Raw genomic sequence first — 9,655 nt, 5'->3', positions numbered from 1 at the left:
CCAGACAGTGGCGGTGTCGCTGGAGGTCTCCAATGGACCTGCAATGTGGGGGCCCACCAGACAGTGGCGGTGTTTGTGGAGGACTTCCTGTCGACCTGCAGTGCTGGGGTGCACCAGCCGGTGGCGGTGTCGCTGGAGGACTCCAATGGACCTGCAGTGCGGGCGCCCAGCAACCGGTGGCGGTGTTTGTGGAGGACTCCCTGTGGACCTGCAATGCGGGCGCCCACCAGCGGGTGGCGGTGTATGTGGAGGACTCCCTTTGGACCTGCAGTGCGGGAGCTCACCAGCGGGTGGCGGTGTCAATGTGTGTCTGTGTGTGTGTGAGAGAGAGAGAGAATGTGTGTGTCTGACTGTCTGTATCTGTCCTCGCTCTGCCCCTGTGTGTGTGTGTCTCTGTGTGTATGTGACTCTCTGCGTCTGTGTGTGTCTCTGTGTGTATGTGACTCTCTGCCCCTGTGTGTGTGTGTCTCTGTGTGTATGTGACGCTCTGCCTCTGTGTGTGTGTGTCTCTGTGTGTATGTGACGCTCTGCCCCTGTGTGTGTGTGTCTCTGTGTGTATGTGACTCTCTGCCCCTGTGTGTGTGTGTCTCTGTGTGTATGTGACGCTCTGCCTCTGTGTGTGTGTGTCTCTGTGTGTATGTGACTCTCTGCCCCTGTGTGTGTGTGTCTCTGTGTGTATGTGACTCTCTGCCCCTGTGTGTGTGTGTCTCTGTGTGTATGTGACGCTCTGCCTCTGTGTGTGTGTGTCTCTGTGTGTATGTGACTCTCTGCCTCTGTGTGTGTGTGTCTCTGTGTGTATGTGACTCTCTGCCCCTGTGTGTGTGTGTCTCTGTGTGTATGTGACTCTCTGCCCCTGTGTGTGTGTGTCTCTGTGTGTATGTGACGCTCTGCCTCTGTGTGTGTGTGTCTCTGTGTGTATGTGACTCTCTGCCTCTGTGTGTGTGTGTCTCTGTGTGTATGTGACGCTCTGCCCCTGTGTGTGTGTGTCTCTGTGTGTATGTGACTCTCTGCCTCTGTGTGTGTGTGTCTCTGTGTGTATGTGACGCTCTGCCCCTGTGTGTGTGTGTCTCTGTGTGTATGTGACGCTCTGCCCCTGTGTGTGTGTGTCTCTGTGTGTATGTGACGCTCTGCCCCTGTGTGTGTGTGTCTCTGTGTGTATGTGACGCTCTGCCCCTGTGTGTGTGTGTCTCTGTGTGTATGTGACGCTCTGCCTCTGTGTGTGTGTGTCTCTGTGTGTATGTGACTCTCTGCCTCTGTGTGTGTGTGTCTCTGTGTGTATGTGACTCTCTGCCCCTGTGTGTGTGTGTCTCTGTGTGTATGTGACTCTCTGCCCCTGTGTGTGTGTGTCTCTGTGTGTATGTGACGCTCTGCCTCTGTGTGTGTGTGTCTCTGTGTGTATGTGACTCTCTGCCTCTGTGTGTGTGTGTCTCTGTGTGTATGTGACGCTCTGCCCCTGTGTGTGTGTGTCTCTGTGTGTATGTGACTCTCTGCCTCTGTGTGTGTGTGTCTCTGTGTGTATGTGACGCTCTGCCCCTGTGTGTGTGTGTCTCTGTGTGTATGTGACGCTCTGCCCCTGTGTGTGTGTGTCTCTGTGTGTATGTGACTCTCTGCCTCTGTGTGTGTGTGTCTCTGTGAGTATGTAACACTCTGCCCCTGTGTGTGTGTGTGTCTCTGTGTGTATGTGACTCTCTGCCTATATCTGTGTGTGTCTGCCTCAGCTTCGGTCGCTTGAGGAAGACCAGGACTTCAAATCTGGCACCAAGCTCATGGTGTACAGGGCTGTAGTAATACCCGCCCTGCTGTATGGCTCAGGGACATGGACTATATACAGCAGACATCTCAAAACACTGGAGAAATACCACCAACGCAGACTCCGCACCAACGTTAGTGTTCTCGCTCAGGCCAACATCCCCAGCATCGAAGCACTGACCAAACTCGACCAGCTCCGCTGGGCAGGTCATATCATGCGCATGCCCCAGACACGAGACTCCCAAAACAAGCGCTCTACTCGGAGCTTCGACACGGCATGCGAGCCCCAGGTGGGCAGAGGAAATGTTACATGGGACCACCCTCAAAGCCTCCCTGATAAAGTGCAACATCCCCACCGACACCTGGGAGTCCCTGGCTAAAGACCAGTCCGCCCTAAGTGGAGGGAGTGCATCCGGGAGGGCGCTGAGCACCTCGAGTCTCGTCGCCGAGAGCGTGCAGAAACCAAGCGCAGACAGAGGAAGGAGCGTGCGGCAAACCAGGCCACCCTTACCTTCAACCACCGTCTGCCCCACCAGTGACAGAGACTGTAGGTCCCGCATTGGTCCCATCAGTCACCTGAGAACTCACTTGGAAGCAAGTCATCCTCGCCTCCGAGGGACTGCCTATGATGATGTGTGTGGGTGTGTATCTTTTTGTGTCTCTGCATCTGTGTGTGTCTCTGTCTCTCTATCTGTGGGTATCCCTGTATCTGTGTGTGGGTGTGTGTGTGTCTGTATCTCTGTGTGTATGTGTGTGTGTGTGTTTATCTCTCTCTGTCTGTGTGTGTGTATGTGTCTCTATCTCTGTGTGTGTTTGTGTGTGTGTATGCGTCTCTGTGTCTGTGTGTGTGTGTGTCTCTCTTCATCTGTGTGTGTCTCTGTACGTGTCTCTGTCTCTTTCTGTGTGGGTGTCTCTATCTGTGTGTGTGGGTGTCTCTATCTTTGTGTGTGTCTATCTCTCTCTGTCTGTGTTTGTATGTATATGTCTCTGTATCTGTGTGTGTGTGTTTATCTGTGTGTGTATGCGTCTCTGTATCTGTGTGTGTGTGTGTGTCTGTCTGTATATGTGTGTGTGTCTCTCTCTCTCTGTCTCTGTATATTTGTGCGTGTCTCTCTGTATGAGAAAGAGAGAGAATCTGTGTCTCTGTCTGCATTGTATGTGTCTCTCCATTTGCCCGTGAGTGCATGTGTTTGCAAGAGTCTGCGTGTGTATGTGCATCGGTATCTGTATCGGTGTGTGGGTCTCTCTGTCTGTGCGTGTGTATATGTGTCTCTGTATCTATGTGGGTGTGTGTGTGTCTTGGTATCTGTGTGGGTATGTGTGTGTGTCTCTGTGTGTGTGTGTGTCTCTCTCTGTATATGTGTGTGTGTCTCTGTGTGTCTGTGTCTCTCTCTGTATATGTGTGTGTGTCTCTGTGTGTGTGTGTGTCTCTCTCTCTGAAATATGTGTGTGTGTCTCTGTGTGTGTGTGTGTGTGTCTCTCTCTCTGTATATGTGTGTGTGTCTCTGTGTGTGTGTGTGTCTCTCTCTCTGTATATGTGTGTGTGTCTCTGTGTGTGTGTGTCTCTCTCTCTCTGTATATGTGTGTGTCTCTGTGTGTGTGTGTCTCTCTCTATGGGCCCAAGTTTCCACAGGATAAAAAACGGGTGCCCCTCCGAGCAGGGCGTCCGTTTTTCGCACCTAAAACGGCGGCAGAAAAAGAATGCGCTATTCACGAGCGCTTTGCAGCTCCTTGTCTGTTTGGTGCGGCGCCCAGGGGGGGCGGAGCCTACACTCGCGCCGATTTTGTAAGTGGGAGGGGGCAGGTACTATTTAAATTAGTTTTTTTGCTGCCGGCAACGCTGCGCGTGCGCGTTGGAGCGTTCGCGCATGCTCAGTGTGAAGGAAACATTGGCACTCGGCCATTTTTGTAGTTCTTTGTAGCTGTTTAATTTTTGAACATTTTTTAATAAAAGCACATTGCCATCAGCACATCAGCACTGAGGCTACCCTTCTCACCGTCTCCTTCCCCTCCCTCCCCTCCGCAGCAACAAACGGCGTCTCCTTCCCCACCCCCCACGGGAACGAACGATGGCTGAAGCACTTTCATAGAGGTAGGAAGATGGTTTATTTAATCTTTTCGTTGCTTATAAATGTTTATTCAGGTTGGATTTATTTGTATAATATTTGTAGAAGTATAAATAAGGATTGATTGCAGAATTTAATGACTTCCCTTCCCCCCTCCTCCCCCCCACCTCATTCCCGACGCCTAATTTGTAACCTGCGCCTGATTTTTTAATGTGTAGAACAGGTTTTTTCAGTTCTACAAAAATCTTCACTTGCTCCATTCTACTTTAGTTTGGAGTACGTTTTCACTGTGGAAACTTTCAAATCAGGCGTCAGTGGCCGGACATGCCCCCTTTTGAAGAAAAAATTCTGTTCCCAAGTAGAACTGTTCTACCTGACTAGAAATGCAGAAAAAACAATGTGGAGAATTGCGATTTCTAAGATAGTCCGTTCTCCACCAGTTGCTCCTAAAAATCAGGCGCAAATCATGTGGAAACTTGGGCCCAATGTTTCAGTTCCCTCCCAAAAGAGTTCTGTGGACCAGCACTCCATTGTTCATCTATACTAAGTGGCCTACCGCTTAATGTGTATACCCTTTCCTTATTAGCCCTCCCAAAGTGCATCACCTCACACTTCTCTGAATTAAATTCCATTTGGCACTGCTCTGCCCACCTGACCAGTAGATTGATATCCTCCTGCAGCCCATGACTTTCCTCTTCATTATCAACCACACAGCCAATTTTAGTGTCGTCTGCAAACGTCTTAATCATACTCCCTATATTCAAATCTAAATCGTTGATATATACCACAACAAGCAAGGGACCCAATACTGAGCCCTGCAGAAGCCCATTGGAAACATCTTTCCAGTCACAAACATCCATCAATCATTACCCTTTGCTTCCTACCTCTGAGCCAATTTTGGATCCAACTTGCCACTTTGCCCTGGAACCCATGGGCTTTAACCTTGACCAGTCTGCCATGCGGGACCTTATCAAAAGCCTTGCTAAAGTCCATATATACTACATCATATGCACTACCCTCATTGACCCTTTTGGTTACCACCACAAAAAATTCAATCAGGTTAGTCAAACATGATCTTCCCTTAACAAATCCATGCTGACTGTTCCTAATTAATCCTTGCCTATCCAAATGCAGATTTATCCTGTCTTTCTGAGTTTTTTCCAATAATTTTCCCACCACTGAGGTTAGGCTGACAGGCCTGTAATTACTCGGCCTATCCCTTTTACCCTTCTTAAACAAGGGTACTACATTAGCAGTCCTCCAATCCTCCGGCACCATGCCCATATCCAAAGAGGACTGGAAAATGATGGTCAAGACTTCTGCTATTTCCTCTTACTTTGCTCAACAGCCTGGGATGCATTTCATCCGGGCCTGGGGACATATCAAAGCTGCTAAATCCCTTAATACTCCTCCCCCCCCTCCACTATTTATTTCATCAAGAATATCACACTCCTCCTCTATAGCAGTATCTGCAATACCTCTTTCCTTTGTGAAAACAGATGCAAAGTATTCATTAAGAACCCTACCAACATCTTCCACTTCCACACAAAGATTACCCTCATGGCCTCTAATAGGCCCGACTCTTTCTTTAGTTCCCTTCTTACTCTTAATATATTTATAGAACATCTTGGGGTTTTCCTTTAATTTTACTTGCGAAGAATTTCTCGTGCTCTCTCTTAACATTCCTAATATCCTTGTTAATTTTGTGTCAACTTTCTATATGCTGCTTCTAAAGTATTTAGCTGTAATGACATAAGTGTCCTTTTTCTTAATCCTCTTTCTCCCTTTCTCTCTCCATTCTTCCTGTTTCATTCCTTTTCTCTTACACGTTCCCTCCGACCTTTCTCTTTTCTATCTCCTCACTCCATTCTATTATATTTTTGTTTCTCTCTTTGCCCTCCAATTTCTCCTTTCACTCTTCCACTTTTTCTCTCTCTCTCCATTGTCCTTTCTTCTCTCCTTCTCTCTTTTTCCTGTTATACACCCGTCCCCTATGCAAGAGAGGGAGAGATGCCCTCTGCGAATGCACCCTTTTCTGCTTTTAAGATGGCAGAACCTATAAATTGACTAAATCCTAATAACACGGTATACCTTGCAGGCCAAGAGCCTTTTTGTTCAACTTTAATAAATGCAGACAAGTGAAGTGAATTCCAATGATTAGAGGCTCGACCTTTCCTCATGTCAGCCCCCTCATCTCTGGAATCAACCTGGTGAACCTTCTCTGAACTGCCTCCAAAGCAAGTTTATCCTTAAATATGGAAACTAACTGCACGCAGTATTCCATGTGTGGCCTCATCAATACCCTGTACAATTGTAGTAAGACTTCCCTGCTTTTATATTCCATTCCCTCTCCAATAAATGTCAAGATTCCATTGGCCTTCCTGATCACTTGCTGTACCTGCTTACTAACCTTTGGTGTTTCATGCACCAGGACCACAGGTCCTGCTGTACTGCAGCATTTTGCAATTTTTCTCCATTTAAATAATAACTTGCTCTTCGATGTTTTCTGCCAAAGTGCATAACCTTACATTTTCCAACATTATACTCCATCTGCCAAATTTTTGCCCAAACACTTAGCCTGTATGCAGGTTTTGTTACCTCACACAGTGCTTTTCCTCCCATCCTTTTCATCAGCAAACTTGGCTGCGCTCCACTTGGCCCATTCATCCAAGTCATTAATATAGATTGTAAATAGTTGGGTTGAATTCAATTAGAAAAGTCGAATCGAACAAAGTACTGTTTTTCAATGTGGTTGCAGAAAGGAAATGTTTCTGTATTTGCACGGTGTCCTTTGAAAATTAATGTCTCCACGGGTGAATAAACCAATAAACGTTATTCAAAGTTACCTTTTTTAGGTAATAAGTGTAGTGCATAGGGTTAATTTTATAATGGGCGGCCAGGTCACCTGATCATATGGGAGGAGCTTATTGAGCTTAAATACCGAGCTCTGGGAATTATTTGCTCAGATGACCTCCGGAGGTAGAAGGGGAGGCAGCGGAAAAACAGTGAGTTGGGTCGGAGTGCTGCATTTGTTTTTGTGCTGTTGGGACTTTTTCCCCATTCTTACTGAAACCTAATTGTTCCTAAACCTCATCGTCCCTGAAACCCTTTTTTAGTTCCTGATGAACCCTAGAAGGGGAGAAACATACTGGGCGTATTTAAAGGGGAGGTGCAACGAGACCTGGGTGTCATGGTATATCAGTCATTGAAGGTTGGCATGCAGGTACAGCAGGCGGTTAAGAAAGCAAATGGCATGTTGGCCTTCATAGCGAGGGGATTTGAGTATAGGGGCAGGGAGATGTTGCTACAGTTGTACAGGGCCTTGGTGAGGCCACACCTGGAGTATTGTGTACATTTTTGATCTAACTTGAGGAAGGACGTTCTTGCTATAGAGGGAGTGCAGCGCAGGTTCACCAGACTGATTCCCGGGATGGCGGGACTGACCTATCAAGAAAGACTGGATCAACTGGGCTTGTGTTCACTGGAGTTCAGAAGAATGAGAGGGGATCTCAGAAATGTTTAAAATTCTGACGGGTTTAGACAGGTTAGATGCAGGAAGAATGTTCCTGATGTTGGGGAAGTCCAGAACCAGGGGGTCACAGTCTAAGGATAAGGGGTAAGCCATTTAGGACTGAGATGAGGAGAAACTTCTTCACCCAGAGAGTGGTGAACCTGTGGAATTCTCTACCACAAAAAGTTGTTGAGGCCAATTCACTAAATATATTCAAAAAGGAGTTATAGTGGATCAAGGGGTATGGTGAGAAAGCAGGAATGGGGTACTGAGGTTGCATGTTCAGCCCTGAACTCATTGAATGGCGGTGCATGCTCGAAGGGCCGAATGGCCTACTCCTGCACCTATATTCTATGTTTATATTCATTTCCGAAATCAATCCCTTAACCCTAAATGCAGTGGGTTACTTCAGATAGTACTATTTTTAGCATTTTAAAAAAACTAAAGTAAAGTTTTCTCGAAGGTGGCCAGACAGGACGTTTGGGTCAACATGCGACAGGGATGGGCCTGGGGCACTTGGTTTCTTCTTTTCAGATGGCCACTGTTCGTGGACCTTGCGTGGCCTTGGCTTGCAGCCTTTTCGACTTTGGCCTCGTCTGTTCTGTGCCTGCCTGTGGCGAGGGGTGTGTGAGTTAAGTTGAAGTGGTGATAGGTGAGTTAGGGCTCATAGAAATAAAAGTTTGGCTAAGGCAATTGAAAGCCTGAGGATTCTATGAGGCTGCAGAGCGACTTGGATAGGTTAGGTGAGTGGGCAAATGCATGGCAGATGAAGTATAATGTGGATAAATGTGAGGTTATCCACTTTGGTGACAGACTATTATCTGAATGGTGACAGATTAGGAAAAGGGCTGGTGCAAAGAGACCTGGGTGTCATGGTACATCAGTCATTGAAGGTTGGCATGCAGGTACAGCAGGCGGTTAAGAAAGCAAATGGCATGTTGGCCTTCATAGCGAGGGGATTTGAGTACAAGGGCAGGGAGGTGTTGCTACAATTGTACAGGGCCTTGGTGAGGCTACACCTGGAGTATTGTATACAGTTTTGGTCTCCTAACCTGAGGAAGGACATTCTTGCTATTGAGGGAGTGCAGCGAAGGTTCACCAGACTGATTCCCAGGATGGCGGGACTGACCTATCAAGAAAGACTGGATCAACTGGGCTTGTGTTCACTGGAGTTCAGAAGAATGAGAGGGGATCTCAGAAATGTTTAAAATTCTGACGGGTTTAGACAGGTTAGATGCAGGAAGAATGTTCCTGATGTTGGGGAAGTCCAGAACCAGGGGGTCACAGTCTAAGGATAAGGGGGAAGCCATTTATGACCGAGATGAGGAGGAATTTCTTCACCCAGAGAGTGGTGAACCTGTGGAATTCTCTACCACAGAAAGTTGTTGAGGCCAATTCACTAAATATATTCAAAAAGGAGTTAAATGAAATCCTTACTACTAGGGGAATCAAGGGGTATGGTGAGAAAGCAGGAATGGGGTACTGAAGTTGCATGTTCAGCCATGAACTGATTGAATGGCGGTGCAGGCTAGAAGGGCCGAATGGCCTACTCCTGCACCTATTTTCTATGTTTCTATGTTTCTATGTAAGCTTTGGGCCTCGTGAGCCGATCAAAAGCGGCAGTTATGAATTCTGGAAAATCCCGTGGTGGGCGGGCGGTCCATCGCATTGCAACAGATGTCTGGTTCAAATGGCCTGGATAGATTTAGTTTTTTGTAGTCTTCTGGTCTGGTGTCACGGAATTCCAGAATAATGTTTGGTTGCGATTGACCTGGATGCGGTTATTCCATCCAGGGTCATGGCAGTAATCTGCAGTCTGTATCCTGTCTCGTTCCATGGAACTCTGGTATGATGTCATGTTGCTTTAAGTATCAGGATCCAAATGGCCCGGAGAACGGTTTGTCTGGGCAAGGGATAAAGAACGGTCTTTATCACGTCTGTGGTCATGGACCTGGTGTGCAGTGATCAACAAATCCCTAACCCTAACTATTACTCGCACCCTTCTCCCAAGTGTGTGAGGCACCCTCCCCTTCCCCTGGTGAAAATTGTTACAACCTTGGCCCATTTAAGTCTATCCCGGTTGGTGGTAGGCGAATCCTAAAGATGCTAACTGTGTCTAAGTACGGACTATCGCTCCCAAAAGGAACAACCCGAGAATGTAACGATCCTTCAGATCACTTTGTAAAATAAAGTTTTAGCCTGATTGCAATTATCTTCGATATTGTAAGGGGCTGGGCTCTCATGTCATGTACCTCCACCAAAAGTGTGCTTGAGATGTGGTTTGTTATTGATACACTGACTATTCAAAAAGCGATTTATTGAAAGAACT

The 9,655-nt window shown here is 47.2% G+C and overlaps 1 long non-coding RNA gene across 2 annotated transcripts in view; it reads left to right on the top strand.

Moving 5' to 3' along the window:
• The first annotated feature begins 3,456 nt into the window (after window positions 1-3,456).
• LOC139240907 (uncharacterized) overlaps window positions 3,457-9,655 on the top strand; it is a 6,806-nt gene continuing 607 nt past the window's right edge. For both annotated transcript variants that reach the window (XR_011588757.1, XR_011588756.1), the window contains exons 1-2: window positions 3,457-3,535; window positions 3,776-3,841. This is a non-coding gene — a long non-coding RNA (uncharacterized lncRNA). The remainder of the gene's footprint in view (window positions 3,536-3,775; window positions 3,842-9,655) is intronic.

The sequence above is a fragment of the Pristiophorus japonicus genome, chromosome X (genome assembly GCF_044704955.1).
Source record: "Pristiophorus japonicus isolate sPriJap1 chromosome X, sPriJap1.hap1, whole genome shotgun sequence".
NCBI lineage: Eukaryota > Metazoa > Chordata > Chondrichthyes > Pristiophoridae > Pristiophorus > Pristiophorus japonicus.
This window is presented reverse-complemented; position numbering and strand designations above follow the sequence as displayed.